General features: G+C 39.0%; 1 long non-coding RNA gene across 2 annotated transcripts in view; it reads left to right on the top strand.

Annotated features, from left to right (window-relative positions):
- The window catches only part of LOC119254867 (uncharacterized), a 324,898-nt gene that overhangs the window by 139,769 nt on the left and 166,937 nt on the right, over window positions 1-18,192 (top strand). For both annotated transcript variants that reach the window (XR_005127396.2, XR_008553669.1), the window contains one exon: window positions 4,812-4,889. This is a non-coding gene — a long non-coding RNA (uncharacterized LOC119254867). The remainder of the gene's footprint in view (window positions 1-4,811; window positions 4,890-18,192) is intronic.

Raw genomic sequence — 18,192 nt, 5'->3', positions numbered from 1 at the left:
GTTATGTTCCTTTGACACATCGATAGCTTACTTAGCTCCCTTTTGGAGATCCTCTGATTGAAAACTGAACAGTGTTCCATTCCTAATTTAAATATGTTATCTCAGTTTTAAAGCATCTCTTCTTTGATCTGAAACTATATTGGAGTCTTTTTCCTCTTTTCAAATGTAAGATCAATTCATGGAAGAGAATATTTTCATGCTCCAGCTTTGTTTACAAAAGGGAGTTCTTTTGCAATTTCACAACTGGTCTCTCCAAGTGTTCCCAATTAAATATTAATCACTGGGGTTGAGCTACCAAATACTATTTTCTGGAGGAGAGAATCAAACAGTTAAACCAGCACATGGTGAGGGCTATTAAATACTCTGCGATTCCAGCTATTTATCATTGGTGTTTTCGTAATTGTGATTTATTGGAGAAAGTTACAATGCTCTGAGTTCATCAGGTTTCTACTTCTGCATTGTGGCCCAGGCTTACTGCTTTTGTTTGTGACATAAATCATGTCTGGATACCAAAGACTCCAGATCTGCTAACCCTTACACTTTTTTTTCTGTGTTCATTTTGTTTCCTTATTAGGAAATCTTGATGCTAAGTTTAAATCCTTATTATTTCTTTCAAAGGAAATGTGGTCTAGAAATGTTATTTGACACAAGGGTGACAGGTGAGCTTGAAATATTTGGCATTTGAGCCCTCCCCCCTTTAAAACTCTTTTTCTTACTTTTTGGAATAAGAACCACCTACTCAAAGACCATTAATGTTTTAAAATCCTCAGAATAAGTTGCTCATTCTCACGTAATATTGATAATTTTTTTTAAAGAATCAGTGTTCTAAACAGATTATTTTTGAGACGTTGCAGGTTAAGTCTCTGTTGTGTTAAGAAATTTCCCTAGAATGCATCGCCCTTCAATTTCTACTTCTCAGGGCCCTTCTCATTCAGAGAGCTCCTCAAATTTAATTTCCTCAAATAGGCCTTTCCAGTGCTTTCTATAGTGGACCCCCCACCAAGACTCTCAATACATCACCCTGTCTTATGTCATTATCTGAGATCATCTTAAATGGTCTGCTCCTTTCTGCAGAAGGAATCCCCTGTGAGGGCAGAGGTCTCATTGTCCTTGATTTTAGCTGTTTCCTCCGTGCACAGTATGAAGCAGGCAATAAATACTTGAATAAATATAATACAGAAATTACATTGCCAATAGAAAGGGCCCCTCCCCTGCCCCTTGCAACTTACTGTATATCTAATTGTGGGCATATGACTGAATCCTGTTCATCTTATTTCTTCCATGTTAAGTGTTGAGTGATACTCCATGATATAAAAGGTTGTTTTAGGTCAAAAAGTGCTATAACATGAACTTTGAAAATTCCATTTAATTAGCATTGTTATAGTTAGCAGTCACCTTGCTATTTAAATTAGAGTTGGAACATTGTTCCATGGGCAGTCATCAGGGCCATCATATGAGTGGACATCTGCTATTATATATATTTTTTAAAGATTTATTTATTTATACAAGAACCGGGGTACAGGCCAGATGTGCGGGAGGATGAGAGGATTCACCAGAGATAGAGCAGGGAACAGAACAGGCAGACTGACGAAATACACTGCTAAGGGGAGCAGTGGGCGAGACAGGAGAGGTCTGCTGCACCATGTGGGTTTCTCCCTGGCTGGCTGGGATCGAACCCTTGCTGCAGAGGCAGTGGAAAGCTTTACAGCACTATGTTCAACCACCTGCACCACCAGGGAGGCCATGCTATTATATTTTAGCCAAATTTATCATTTTATTTGATTTGGGGAGAAAATTGTTAAATCTTTTCCCCCTGAGTGGAGACTTCCATTCTGTTGTAACTTTGACTTGACATCGTGATCTGGAAGAAAAAGGCCCTTGTTGAAAAGGATAACAATCCCTGGCACCAGGCTGCCAGACCTGATCAAATTTGGGTTGACCACTGAAGTTCAGCTGGAGAAGCCACTGGACCTCACTTTGAGGGGTCACTGGTCTTTGGGGATGCTCAGCAACAGCTACCCATTATTTCTCTATAATCCAAATTCAAAGCCCAGATTTCAGGTTGCTGGAAGAAATGAATAGCCGAAATTGGCTTTTTTTCACCCCTTATTTTTTCATCCAACTAAATGTTAATTACTAAAGTTTATATTCTTATGTATTTTAGTATCACTATATAAAATAGGATAAGGAGTTTGCTGCTTTTTATTCCTATCTTGTGTTAATTTTCTCTTTGCAATTTTCAGTTTATCACCATCAGCATCGCACACAGACACAAGCAGAGGCACATGAATATACAAACTCGCACACACACAGTATTTATTTATCTGCAATGTCTATTTCTCTGCAGTAGATTATAAATTTATAGATTATAAGAAGATTTTAAGGCTTTTCCCACCTTTTTTTGGTCCATTTTATTCCCTGTGTATGTATTACATGTCTGTTATATAATGGAAATAGAATAAATCTTTGTTGAATGAATACAAGATGTTTCTCTATCTAACTTCTAGTAATTCTTTTCACTTAATCTATTATCAGAAAGGCAGGGCCAGTATTGCCTCTGCTTTCTCATTGTGTGTGTATTAAGTTGTGAATGTTTGGGCAAAATCCAAATCCAATAACAATGAATCCTTAAAAATAACTCATTATTTTAGAGCCTAATTTTGCCAATGTTGAGTGCACTCTTTGTTAGATACTTAAATTTTTCCTTTGGGGTGAAAATTAAGAATGAATCCTAACAAAGATATTCAAATTAGACTTGAATACAAAAAAGTGAGTCTTGATTCTGGTGACTAGGAAAGAAAGCATTTTTTAAAATAAAATATATAGTTCCATAATTATATTTCTCTCCCATAAAAGGTTTCCTATTTTTAAAATCTTCATTAAGGAAGAGGAAAGAAATGTTCTCTATTCTCATGACCACTTTCTTTGTAGCTTGCCTAAGTAAGAGGAGGAAAAGGTTTATTTTAAATGTGAGTTAAACTTTTCAGAAATCTCTTTTTTCAGGATAATTTGAGCTTCCTAAGTGTGAAGGACCTCTTCCATTTCTCATATTTACCTAGATTAAACTAGAGAGAAAGAACAAATTGAGAAGCATTTCTTTTTCTCCAGTAAATCAAATTAAGCTTGTTCAACATTTCAAGTAGGAGGAGGAGAGGTCTGAAAATTACCCTCCACACCTGAGAATAGGGATCTGTAGTGATGAGACCCTAGCAAGCCGAGTGACAAGGGGAGCGAAAGAGGAAATTGCCAGCACTTAACAAACATCAGAACAACCTTTCCTTCTCAGAGGAAAGAGTCACTGATCCAAAACATGCTAATGAGATCAAGAAAGAAAAATGAATGCAGGGACTTGGAAGAGTGAATTTTGGGTTAGTTAAACTGAAACCACCTATTGTCTCCAATTATTTAGTATTTTTTCACTTTTATTAAAAAAATGAATTCATCATTGTATGTGGTTTGATTTATATATAAATTGTGACATGATTAATACAAAAAGCTCAGCCAACATTCATCTTCTTTTTTTATTTATTATTTTTTAATTTTTAAATTTTTTTTAAAGATTTATTTATTTATACAAGCACTGGGTACAGTCAGAAGCACGGGAGGTTGAGAGGATTCACCAGAGCCCGAGTGGGGAACAGAACAGGCAGACTGATGAAATAAACTGCTGAGGGGAGCAGCGGGCGGCAGGAGAGGTCTGTGCGCCATGTGGGACCCTCATCGGGGGCCGGGGATCAAACCAGTGCTGTAGAGGCTGCGGGCAGCTTCGCAGCCCAGCGCTCAACCGCTGTGCCAGCAGGGGAGGCCCAACATTCATCTTCTTAAGCAAGAAAAAAAAAGGAAAGAAAGTCTTGTGATGAGAACTCAGGGTTTGGGCCAGCAGGTCACCAGGTTCCCCTTTCTCCACACTCCACCAGGGACTTGTCATTTCTTGTCTCTGTGGCGATGGCCATTCCAGTAGACGCAGTGGTAGGCCTGTGAATGGGCACAACTATGGAAAACACCATGAAGAATCCACAAATAATCAAAAAGATAACTATCTTCAGACCAGCAGTACTAGACCTCCCCAGTGGTGCAGGGGTTAAGTCTCAGCACTATGAAGCTAGCCGCATCCACTGCAGCATGAGTTCAATCCCTGGCCAGGGAGGTGCCCACATGGCACAGCAGACATCTCCTGTCTCACCCGCTGCTCCCCTCAGCATTGTATCTCAGTAGATCCATGTGTTCTGCTCCCCACTCAGTTTCTGGTGAATCCTCTCACCCCACCACACCTATGTCCTACACCCCAGCTCTTGTATGCATAAATAGATCTTAAAAGAAATGGTTGACAGTATCACTTCCAGAAATATAGCAAAATCATTAACTTGAAAAGATATCTGCACCTCCATGATCATTGCAGTACCATTTTACATCAGTCAAGACATGGAAGCAACTTACGTGTGCATTGGTGGATGAATGGATAAAGACATTTTGGCAATATTTAGTGGAATATTTTTCAACCATAACAGAAAAACAAGGACATTGTATGTTTGAGATCATTTGAGGCATTATGCTAAATGAAATAAGTCAGACAGAGAAAGATAAATACAGCATGATCTCACTTATAAGTGGAATAAAAAAAGAAAGAAAACTTGGAGAGATAGAGATCAGACTTGTGGTTACCAGAGGTATTTAAAAAAATAATAAACACAAAGTACTAGAAATTCCAGATTTTAGAACACTACTTTTTTGGAGTTAAATAAGTCAAAGGTAATAATTTTCTTTTCTGAAACATATCACATCCATTCATTCTTCTAATTCACTCATTCCAGGGGCCCGTCTTCTATGAACAGACCAACCTGGAAATAATACAGTGATATGACAAATGCCCTGATGGAAGTGTGGACAAGGTAGGGGGAAGGGTTTGGTTAACTCTGTCTGTAGAGTGTAGACAAGGCTTTTGTCAGCGACATTTGAACCACATTTTCAAGAATGAGGAGACTTTTTCCAGTCAGATATCAAGGAAAGAACATTCTGAAGAGAAGGAAGTGGTTTTTAAAAGCAATCATGATGAGTAAGAACAAATCAAAAATGTGTAAATCTTTGCTTAGTTCATGAGAAGTCTTGAGAGGCCATTTTCCTGATGGTTAACATTAAATTTTCTTTGAACAATCACAGACCTGCTTTTCATGTCTAGCTCAGCTGTGTTTCCAATAACCAAGCTTAGAGGACTGACATCAGAGTGTCAGGGGGAGATATTTTCAATGAAAATCATTTGTTTGTGTCACTATGGTGAATCCATGTGCCCAGCCACTGGCCAGTTAAATAGCTTCAATGTTCTGTAAGCATTTCTAGGTTGACTCCTCTTAATGACTGGTTGTCTTGTGGGTGAAATGCTGCTGTTGCCCCATTACTGGTGATGGAATGTCTTGATTAATATCTCTCACTTCTCTTGTTCTACCTCCTGGGTGTTTTGGCCATGACTTCATGGGAATTCAACGTTGCTTGGTAGAAATATTTGTACAGTTAGAACAGCTCATATATTCTTTTGAAACAGACATTTGTTTGCTCCCTTTACTCATTGTGACCTCTTGCCTCTTTCCTTAGTTGCCTTCACCTCTTGCCCACCACCTTCTTCCTTTCTCCCCTGAAGGAGTTTGGACTTATTTATTCATGTATTAATCTTGACATTTTTTTTTCATCTTTATCATTTACTCAATATAATAGATGTTAGTATTTATTTTAAATGTTAATATAATTTCTTTTAAAATAATGTAATTTCTTTTAAATATTAATATATTTCAAAGTAAATGAATATTATTCCAAACAGGGTTGTTCTTGCTTAATGTTCAATCATTTGAGCTTTAAATTTGTAACAGAAGTATTTTGCTGTCTTGAAGAATTAATTATAATGCATCTTATTTTTATAACTATTTTTTCTATTATTTTATGGTTACATTAAATCAATTTAATCCCTCTATATACATTGCAATAACATCATGAATGATGATAGTATTTAATGAACTGGAATATTAATATTTACAGATAGCTTTTGAGAGTTTGAGTGTATACATACCTTAGTGATGAAATGAAAAAAAGAGCACTATTACATAGAAGCTTTTATTTTTCTGTTTATAGTATTTATCCTGTCTAAACATAAATAAGGACAATTATTATATATGTCCATAAGCATTAATTTCTGTAGATGAACTATATGTATTTTTTACTGTTATTACACATAAAAGTATTTGAAACAGAGTACAATCACCATATTTACCAATTTAGCTAGGAAAAATAAGAAAACTTCTCAAAATGTGTCAAAAAACTTGTAGACTGTCAGTAACATTTACTGTAGGTGCTTCAGTGATTTCATTTTGTATCTATATTTAAACACATTCATTTGAGATGCATAGTTCAAGTAAGTCATGTTGTTTATTTGGAAAAAAAAATTGAATTATGCTTCCATTCAGTTTCTTGTGAGCTGCAATTTAATCTACAAGTCTTCATTTCCATAGAATCAGTAAATTTTGATATTATGTAATGATAATTAACACTTGGTATGGCATCATTCCAAGTGTTAAAATTTACTTACGTATTTAATAATCAGAGCAGCCGTATGAGGAGTGTACTATGGATTATTGCTGTTTTATAGGTAAGAAAGCTGAGGCACAGAGTGATTAAGCTTTAGACCTTGTAGATAGGACTTCCAGCCTCAGCTCTCTGAAATGTTTGTGTCATTAACCACTGACCTGTAATGTATTATTTTATACATCTAAAGTCCACCAGGCACTAAGTAGTGTGTTCCCTGCTGTACAGCAGAACTTCAACCAGGGCTGCCACCTCAATTCCTGTTCTATCCATTGGCTTTGTTGCAATTTCCACGCATTGAACTCTTGGCCTGGCACATCTGGCCTCTCCTAACTCAACATGGTTGACACCTCCTCTTCCTGATTTTAATTTACACAAGACCCCCTCTGATAGGCTTTCAAGAATCTGTCAATGTTAATGAAACTTCCGTTCTTATTCTACCTTTTACAACTTTTCTTTTGCTTCCTGTTCTCTTTCATAGAAGATACTCATATTTACATAATTCTCTGTGTTATTTTACTTAAAAGTTTCCTCTTCCCTGCACTTTCAATTCCATAAAAATGAAGAGCCTATCTGTTTTGGAGAACAATGAGAGTCCTTTATATAGTGAGTGACTTCCCTAGCAGCCCCCTAATTCTTTTTTTTAAGAAAAACAGACTGAACAACACTGTTCATTAACAAAATAAAGATTAACTCTCTTATGAAATATTTAAAGTTTGCTGCCAACTTGATTGTAATGATGTCTTCCTACATCTAGACATTTTGGAAAATACAGCATCTCATAAAAACTTAAAAAAAAAATCCAGACAGAAAAATTCCAGGTTTCCAACTGAAGTGCATCTCTGAAGCTGATTAAATGCTGGTATCAAAAGCACACACCCATATATATAAAAAGCAGACCCTCAAAGGTCACATTTTTGAAGGAAGAAGATTAAAGAAACAGATATTCCTGAGTGTTGACTAGATGTTATTGCTAACTTCAAAATACTGGTTTCAGTTATTTTTTCAAGATATCATAAAACACTGCAGTCATTCCAATCATTTCATGTCTAAACTTTTCCCCATAGAAATGACATATTTTTCAGGACAATGTTACAAGAGGAATGAAGGGAAGCTCTATTATACAACTTCAGAAGGATGGTGAAATTCAAAGGCTTATTTCCTTGTGGGCTGTTTATTTCCTTGTCTTGCTTGAGCTCGGGAGTTCCTTGTGTACATTTTCTTCACTTAAAAAAAATGAATACTCAGAAGTATATAGAATCTCAGGGATTTCAGTCTCTTGAACAGTCAAATAGAAACTCCAGAAAAATTACCTATCACTTAGAGCAGCGGCGAGTGCATCAGTTTAGTGAATTGCAAATCACTGAAATAAACTAATTTACGTAGTAAAGGATGTAATAGGAAATAGGTAGCAGCTTAAAGAGTTTCCAAAAGGATCAGGAAGTTGACTCAGGAACACAGACAGGAATAAGTGTTACCTAGGCCTATACAGACACTGGGTGTCCAGTCCCATTAACACCATTGCTAGGCATGTCTTGCACTGAAACCTAGATGCAGGCTATAAATGCACTGCCCTCACCCTCCAGAACCCTCTGCCATGAGTTCTACATGAACTCTATCTTCCTGTATCTCCACCTTCAAAATTCAGTGATGGTACATCTGATGGAGGAGCTGAGGTCTGGTGTCTGTACCCTGGCTTCAAGGGAGTATGGCATCCTCCAAGTCTATATTTGTAGGTGGCCTTTTCCAAAAGAAGGCCTTTATCTTGGACATTGGAAGAATAGTTTCTTCATAGATGCTAAAGGCATCAAATGCCCACTACACTGTAGACTATTTCAGTTAGTGCAGATTTGGTTATAAAAAGCATCTAATTTTTGATTTAGTAAAATCAGATGCACTTGGAGTATGAAGAAGACCTGGATTCAAACCAAGTGTTAAACACTTAATTTCATTGAGACTCAGTATTCTCATGTGTGTGCAGGTGTGTGAGTGCATGTGTGAATGTATATGCGTGTGTGTGCACATAATTAGATGAATAAAACGGGTATGGGGGAGATGCCAATGAGATTTGTGAAAAAAATTGAAATTTGAGAACAAAGAGATTTAGAGTTAGATAAAACCAGATTTAATTCTGGCTTCTACCTCTTACTGGTGTACAAACTTAGACTTGTTATTTAAATTAGTTAAACATGTTTCATGGGGGTTAAATTTGCTGCTTTCCAAATTTATGAAGAAGTTGACATGGATAGCATAGATTAGGGCTCAGAACATAAACATCAAAAAAAAAATCAACAAGTTTCACCTCTGTGTACACAGGTACACACACACACACACACACACACACACACACACACACACACGCTCCAGGAAAGAATGTCCCAAGTAAATCTTTCCTTTCATTGATAGAAAACTATGTATTGTTTCTATACTCTTGAAGACTTCCTGGTTATTACAAATTAATACATTTTAGTAAATATTTAATATACTTTAGCTAACCTAAATATATATCAGGTTAATTATATAAATTTATTTTATATACATTATATATAAATTATATATATTTTATATATATTATATACATTGCGTATTAAAATATCTCAAATTTTCTCACTTTCTTCTTCCCTCTCTCTTCCACACATACTTTGTGGTCTCCAGATAATAAAAATGTTGAATGGAAACAAAATGTATTTGTTTTCCTAAGTGTCTGCATATGTACCAGTTACAATGCTAGTAGTTGAATTTTCATATAAAGAATTGGGAAAGAAATGAGCAAGACTCCAGGATAACCACTGAGAGGGAGGGGGTGCCTAGACTGGAGAGAGAGAGATCAGGAGAGGCCCTTCTAGGGGCTAAGTTCAAACAGTGCTGTGAAGGTCAACTCAAGGCTGTGAAAGAAATGTTGCAGGTGGAAGGAGCAGCCTGGGCATGACTTCCCAGCAGAAAGGGCACCTCTCGTGTGAGGAACTTGAGAGAAGCCCCTGTGCCTGCAGCATGGGGTGAGAAGGAATGGCTCTTGTGGTGCTGCTGGGGGGCTACTCAGAGGCCCTGAAGCAACAGGGGTCACAGGAGGACTTTGGGTTTCCCAGGAGGACAATGAGACCCACTTTCCAAGAAGTAGCATAGTGTGTGTTTTTTTTTTTTAAGATTTATTTTTTATGCATACAAGAGCCGGGGTACAGGCCGGAGGTGGGGGGGGGATGAGAGGATTCACCAGAGACAGAGTAGGGAGCAGAACAGGCAGACTGACTGAAACACACTGCTGAGGGGAGCAGTGGGGAGGCAGGAGAGGTCTGCTGCGCCATGTGGGTTGCTCCTTGGCCTGTCGGGGATTGGACTCACGCTGCAGAGGCTGCAGATTGCTTCATAGTGCAGTGCTTAACCCCTTCACCACCAGGGAGGCCCTATTAGATCTATTGAATGTCGGAAGAGATGCTGATGTCTTGGAGTTAGGTAGTGACCCTAGAAATAGTGAGAAAGTTAAAGTATGAATATATTCATTCTTGAGGGAGAGATGATAATTCCTCCCACCATCTCCTCTCCACGCCCACCTGAGGGGTAGTTTTTATTTAGATGAGGTGAACATTTCAAGAGACAATTCAGTGGGAAGTCAAGAGTCCTTTGATGCCCATTCAAGTAGATATACGAAATAAGCATTTAAAGATACAAGTTTGGACTCCTCAGAGGAAGTTGAGGGGTAGCAATAAAAATTGGGAATTATCACAAGTGTATCTTGGACATTCATAATCACCCAAGAAACAAGTGCAGAGAAGACATAAGGGACCTACTTACCATCCCTGGGTCTGAGCATGAAGATGTGGACAAAGGAGAATGAGCTCCGTCGGCAGCTAGGAAGTGGGAATGCAGCCAGAGAAGAAAATGTTCTAGGAAAGAGGGTGTGCTCACCAGGGCTTCTCAGAATTATAATACAATGAGGACAGAAAAGGATTCATTGATTTTGGCAGCAAGTGAGTCATTGGGGACTTCAGCAATAGCACTTTCCCAGGAGCGGTGAGGGTGAGATCAGGTTGGGAGGAGGTGACGATTGAATGGGAGGTGAAAAATACTAACCTGAAAGGAAACAGAGGAAGGAATTGTATCCACAGGTGTGTTGTTTGTAGGAGGCTTTTGGTTTGTTTTAAGGGTTAAAAAAGTAAAATATTATATATTCTGAGATATTCTTGATTCAGGAGAGAACAGAGGGGGCCAACAGGGCCCAGGCCTTGCTAAGGCAGGAGTGAAGGAAATAGGTCTGGGGAGAACTTTTGTCTCTTGGAGCACAGCTGGGAACAGATACAGGCTGGCTTCACAGGACAATTCTTCCACTTTCAGCTGGGCTATTCACATGTCTGGTGGTTGACTGGCCCCAGAATGGGGTGGTGGGGACAGTGGGGTTGTGTATCTCATCCTCCACTGGGCTGGCTCAGGCATCTTCTCACACTGGTGGTCAATGATAGAGCAGTGCTTAAGCATTTTACTGGTATAATATTTGCTAAATCTCATTGGTGAAGCCAGTCACATGGTTGCTCTTACACTCAGTGTAGGGCAAAGTGACATGGCACAATCATACATATGTGTATACATGCATATACACATGTATGTTTGTGGTTCTATATCTATATCTTCATGTATGTAAGTGAAGACAGGAGGAGGGAAGAGAAGAAAAATAGGACTAAGAGAAGGGTATTTTTTCTCTTAGGATGGGCCAGGCATATTTGTAGATAAAGAGTAGGTCTACTACAGAAGTGAAGCTTGAAGAAGGGAGAGGTTGGCATCATTACAATTGCCAGAGGTTGAAAAAAAACAACTGAGACTTAGGGCATGTGTGTTGGGTTAGACCTTGAGAAGGAACCAGTGTAAATTTTCTTTTCATTCTGAAAGCCAGACATTCATTTATTCAGCACATACCAAGATTCTAACTTATGCCCAGCACTGTTTTAGGTGCTAAGAATTCAGTGGTGAATAAAACAGAATAACTGGTCTTATGAAGCTTATATCCTTGGAGTGGAGGCAGAATGTAAACAAGGTAAGTACCCTGCACAGAGTATTCAGAGTGGTGGGTGTGTTAGGGAGGCAAAGAAAGTGGGCAGGAAGATGGGACGTGTCAGTGGCACAGGGTGAAGGTGAAACTGAAGGAAGGAAGGCACTGAAAGGGGGTGGCTATTAGATAACTGTAGGTAGTGGGGAGAGACATTGAAGAAGTTCATTCTTTATACTTGCTGCTTTGGTTAAATCTCATGTTGAGGATGAGGGTAGCAGTGAAATTGAGTTATGGGTAACCCACTGTGGGGAACAGAAATATTGCTGTCAATAAAATCAATTAAAATATCTGTTTCTACTTTGCACTCCAGATCTAGCAATGTGGTTTTAATTTGCATATTATTTTTGGTTCATACTTCTCCCAACCACTGTCTGTTGCAGTCATCGAGTGGAAAATATTACTAGAATTCTATCTAAGTTTGCCTGTTAAGTTTATGAATTTTGTGAACTGATACCTAACTTAAAATTTTTTGTTATTCATGGAAAAAAAATCACATAACTTGAAAACCAGATGCTAAGTCACTAAAGGACCCAGAAGACTGTGAACTTGCATAATAGAAGAACTCAAGCAGTAAGGGTATTTCAGTTACTGAATAGTGTCCCAAGCAATGTTCTTAAATAAATTCAAGGGAGTTAGCAGAGCATTTTGAGATTTTTGTTCCATTTTCCTTTACTTAGGAAAAATGAATATACTCATAAGCCACCAAGGTGGTTCAGAAAAACTAATTAAAAATGCATTTTTCAGTGTAAAGTTTATATTAGAACCTAAATTGTCAATAAAAGGAGCCAACCTTTACATAGTGATACTTGTTTAATGTAATGTGAAAGATTCATCACTTGATATTGATGAAATGAATGGAGGACAACTTCCCCCCAATGATTGGAGCTATGGGGTGCCGTAAAGCTAATCAGATGCCATTTTCTCTGAGAAGCAGATCAAATTGTTATAATTTAGTAAACATGCTAAAATTTCACTGAGATGACTTGTGGTAAAAAGAAGCTTCTGGAATCTTTGTGATATATGTCTGGAGAACAGACCTCAGAGACCTGTCATTGGAATAAAAGACTTTGCCTGAGAGAAACTACCTGCAAATATTTCCCCACAGGACTGTCTTAGGTCTGTCTCTGTTGTGAAATCCCACCATTAGCAAATGAATTGTTTTAGTTTTGTGTTTGTGAAGGGTCCAGAATCTCTCTCCTTTTTTCTCCATTTCCCATCCCATGTCAGTGTTCTTCAGTCTTAGCACTTTGGTCCTGTATTCATACAACATGTTGCCATTTTGAGCCACCTGAGACTTGACAATTGTCCAAACCTTATCTAGATCTACTCAGCCAAGGCTACTGGAAAAAAAATTACAACAGAATTTATTATTCCCTTGTAAACACCATCTATCAGGAATTACTAAGAACTTTAAAACATGATTCCATTTGATTCTCTTAATGCCATGAGGTTTACGAGAAGGAGAGCAAGGTAGCCCACCCAGGATCTCCTGGCTTACAAGTAGAGCAGCTGGGACTCAACTGAAGATCTGTCTGACTCCAATGTTCTTGCTTTCCTCACTGCCTTTATAAAACCCCACTCAGAGGTACCAGTAGAATATCAAAATCAACATGGCAGACAAATCTCATCTTATTGCTCCTACACTGACCCTTTCTTTCTTGATCTTGATCTTAATCACCGGCCCTGCAATCCACATGAACACTGCAGTCAGAACCCAGGAGGTGGGTGAGCTTCATAGCCATGTGACCTTGCTTGTGACCTTGCAAACAGGTGTGCGCCACTCCAGAAAGACCCTCTTTTGTTGAATACTCTGTGTTGCTGTCTTAAAATTCTTAATAATGAAAACTTCCATTTTGCAATAGTCTTCCCACATGACATAATCAGCTTTGCCTGGAGTCATCTTTCATGCTTTTGTCCCTCCTGACATTCCTCTGGTCCTTCCTGCATTTCTAATTAATAAGACCTGCTGGTTATCCCTCTTTTATCCCACTTGAATCTCTCTTCTCTTCCTCATACCAACTTTTCCTGCCTTAATACAAGTCCTCATCTTGCTATTCCTGGATGACACTTGAGTCTCCTATCTCCCTATTTCCAGTCTCAATTTTGAGTTGTCTTTCTTGCACATTATTTCAAAAGGAGTTCTTGTCAGTGCAACTCTTTGGTTTGCAAACCTTCAGTGACTTCCTACTTCTGGTAGGAATAAAGTTCAGATTTCTCTTTATGGCCGCTCAGGCCCTCAATGCTCTATCCTTCTCCTGTTTCCTCAGCGGCACTCTCTCCAGCTCTTCGCTCAGCCCCTGTTTTCCAGCCAAGTTGAAATGAACACTGCAGTTCCACCAGCAGGCTTCTCCTCATTCCTGAATGCCTCTTCCTCCCTTATTCTCTTGATACAGCATAAATATAACTTCTTAGGAAAAGGTTTTCCAGAATTCTCTCTGCTTTTCCCCAAAGGCAACTGATAGTCCAATTCCCTACAGCATAGAGCATGTTTTATTATAACTTTATTAGAGATTTACAGCAAATGCTCATATTAGGCGAGACCATTGAATTGGTGGCTTCTGTAAGTCAAAAAGGGTTGAATGTACTTTTCTGTGTTTTGACTTGTGTCTTATATATTCTGGAGACTTTTATTTGATTGTGAGTTAAAGGCAAGGACTACTTTGTATTCAAAGCATGCCTTATCTTTTAGGATAATTCTTGGTATGAAATAGGTAAGAGGACTTCAGGGGAGAAACAACAAATATGGCTCACTCGAGTTGGAAATGCTCCCTTTTAATTATAAAAATGCTTCCTCTGTATGTTTGTAGCTCTTGATGGTTCTAAATAAAATAGAATCTATGAATTTCAAGGTAAGAGTTCAGTAAATTAGGAATGTTTCTTATGTAGCCACTATCAGAACATTGCTCATCAGCTGAGTTACTAGAGCTCAGACTCTCATGGTTAGTGGAAAACTGTGGAGACAGGCTCTCAGAGACTTCAAGTGGCTGACAAACCTATGAATTTAGAAGAAAAGCATTGCATTCTGACCTAGCTACCCAGGACCCTGCAGCTAGTTAAGGAGGACAAGGACCAGCTTTAATAGCAAGCAGGGTGATCAGGTGCCACCTTCCAGAAACACCTATAAAATCTGTTTAATCTACTGATCACTATGCATCACCCATAGTTACTTCTATTTTTTCCTGATTCTGATTCTAGATTTCTCCTTAACACCTGTTTCAAGTGGTTCTGTTCACTTTATCACCTTTGAGGAAATGGGAGCCCACAGGTGTTCCAGTCTGGTAGCTCTTATGGGAAGCACTTCTCAGCATCAGCCCATTGAGATGTCCAGACTATGAGCCAACCTCTTTCCTGGATGAACTGCCTTGCCCTGCAGAGGGTCCAAGTAAGGGGGAGGAAGCCAGCTTTCTAGGAACAAGGAAAACAGACTGAGAGTAAACAATGTTCTTGCCCAAATAATTTTCCATTATCCATCTTTGAACAACTTGTCATCTTCATCCAGCGTTGTTCCTAACACTAGATTATGGGCCTCCCTGGTGGCACAAGGGGTTAAACACTGCGCTATGAGGCAATTCACAGTTTCTGCAGCACGAGTTCGATCCCCAGCTGGCCAGAGAGAAACCTACATGGCGCAGCAGACCTCTCCTGTCTCCCGTTGCTCCCCTCAGCAGTGGATTTCAGTCAACCTGCCTGTTCTGTTCCCCACTCTGTCTCTGGTGAATCCTCTTACCTCCCGTATCTCTGGCCTGTACCCCGGCTCTTGTATGCATAAATAAATAAATATTTAAAAAACAAATAAACAACAACAAAAAATCCCCACTGGATTATACGTTCTAGCGTATGGAAATTAAAAAATCTGGTGCATCCAGAAACCTATAATCTAACTGACATGAGAAATTCATGTCTCCAATCTACCAGCTAGAAAGTGATCGAAGGTAAGATTTTGCAGTACCAAATACCTGCATAGGAATAATCGAAAGGTGTGATTTCCTGGGTGGGAGTGTCAGAGAGGCCTGAGGAAGAGCTGAACCTCTGCCGCACCTGTGACTGACACAGGGACAAAAGCAGCTGCTATGGGCTCGCTTTTATTATTAGGCTCTGATGAGAGGGTGAAAGCCCATGAAAAGCAGAGGGAAACGTAAGTCCAGGGAATCATGTAATATAAGGAAAAATATAAATATAAAACTATGAAATACAAACATGATAAAAAATATAAATAAGTCATTTGATACAAGGGGAAAACAAGCATCCCCGAAACACTGAATAGAGGAAATCCAAGCAGTGAGTGTCAAGGAGTCTCGCCGAAAGCCTGGGGCACCTGCGGTCCTCCTGGGCTTATTTGGAAAGGTAATTGATTCTACTGTTATTTGGAGGTGGAAAGGAGAGGAGAAGGTGGGAGAATGTCTAACTTTGAGGAGCTAGCATCCACTGGAGAGCAGAGGAAGGGGCAGAGGAGGAAGGAAGAAAGGAAGACAGAGTAGTTAGTTAAATAACTAAAAAAGTAAATAAGAAAGAAAGGTCTATGGTTAAATATGCTTAAACAATATCAGGGAATTCATTTTTCCCTATAGGACTTGTCAGATCCTCCTTTCATTTATTTTTTTCATAGATTTATTTATTTATACATATAAGAGCTGGGTGGGGTACAGGTCAGAGGTGGAGGGGGTGAGATAAATCACCAGAGACAGAGTGGGGAACAGAACAGGTGGAGCTACTGAAATCCACTACTGAGGGGAACAGCTGGTGAGGCAGGAGAGGTCTGCTGCGCCATGTGGGTCAGCTCCCTGGCTGGGGATCGAACTTGTGCTGCAGAAGCTGGTGATAGCTTGATAGTTCTGTGTCTTTAACCCTTTGCACTACCAGGGAGGGCCCAGATCCTCTTTTTAAAGAATGTTCAGTGCTCAGGAGTTCCTGAAGTTACGGGCCTCCTTCAGTCTAGTGGGCATTCCATGGCACTGGCATTTTGTAGAAGACACTTTATGAAGAAACAGGAACTCCCAGGGATTACACTGAGCTGGGCAGTAGGAGTAAGGTGGGGGAGCAGCAGAGGGTCATGCATTTTTAGGAGCAGGTGACCATCATTGTTAAATTGACAAGAGAAAAAAAATATTTCTTTTACTGTTCATTGTAAATAAATTGAAGACAAATTGAGGCTGTAAAGTGTGACTTATGGACTTCCCAGTATATCTGAGCCTACGGGAGCACCCACGGGGTAGCCGCAGGTGAGAAAGCTAATGCTAGCCAGATAAACAACTGATGTTTACAGCTAGGTGCAGATCCAATTTTATTAGCTATCAGTGGTTGCTTTTTAAGGCAAAGGACAAGGGTTTATTTATGACCAGGTAAAGTTATCTGATGTGCATTTTGGGTTAATTGCTGCCATATTTGATTTCAGAGCCAGAGTCTATTTTGGTAAGACAAATTTGGCAATTGCCTGACTTGTTTGTCAAAATGAGGTCCATGTATATAAGAAACATGAGCTCTGTGAAAACTGGTCAAAATTCAGGTTTTTCACTTTGTAATATAAACACACATTTAGAAAGCTTTGCTCTTTCAGGATTTATGTAGTATTTGGATTTAGGGCTGAATATATGGAACCACCCATTTTGTAAACTCATAACTCTGTGCATCACAAACCTGAATCAATGAGGTAGTTATAAGAACCAGGGGATTAATTTAACCAGTCTCTAACCTTTTCTTCTATATTGTCTCTTTGGAATCAAATTTGAACTTTGAGCTTTCATTTGTTTGCTAGGATAGGTTCCTTTTCCTTCCTAGACTCTACCTAGGGGTTTGTTTTAAAGGGTAGATGACTGCAGATAAGTGCTCAGTACATTTCTTCTAGAGCAGGGTTGAAAATACCTCTTAAAAATATTTATCTGCATGCCTGATCCAGTTTGCTCATAGGTGCACTTCACTTGATTTGAATCATAGCATGTATTTTACCTTTCATTGTGCAAACACACACCAGACACACAGACACACGTGCACATTCCTAATTTCTGCTGAAATGAATGGGTTTTGCAAACCATACAAGAGTTTAGTTGGGTCTGATCTCTTTATTGTTGTTAAAAATTGTGAGATAATTGTGAGTGATATTTGAAATTTGTTTATGTACCTAAAAAGCACTTCAATATATGTTTAAATGTTAGCGGGATGAAACATTATAAAAATCTGGAATGTTTTTCTATTTCTCTTCTCCCTAAATATTGCTTCTTGCTTTCTACTCTAGGGTCAGTGGCATTATTTCACTTAATTTAGTAAGTTTCTTGCATACTGGGTGTGTACAGTGAAATGTGCTAAGATTCTCAGAAAAATGGGGGTGATTACCACTTTGTTCTCTTCATTAGCATATTGTGTTCTCTAACTAGAGATGAGCACGTGAGAGTAGAGTTTGTGTCTCATTTATGTAATCTGTTGGTTGCCCTGGTGGGGAACCAAACCTCCTGATGGGCTTTGGAGATATGAAGGGCTCATTCAGTGAGTCAGTTGCACCTGCCTGTTTGGGAAATGGGACTCAGAGAGGCCAAGGCAATTATGCAGGCTTCTTCACTAGGAAGTAACATAATATAATGATGAGTCCAGATTTT

Source organism: Talpa occidentalis, unplaced genomic scaffold (assembly GCF_014898055.3).
Source record: "Talpa occidentalis isolate TD23 unplaced genomic scaffold, MPIMG_talOcc4v2.1 talOcc4.3, whole genome shotgun sequence".
Classification (NCBI taxonomy): Eukaryota; Metazoa; Chordata; class Mammalia; order Eulipotyphla; family Talpidae; genus Talpa; species Talpa occidentalis.
This window is presented reverse-complemented; position numbering and strand designations above follow the sequence as displayed.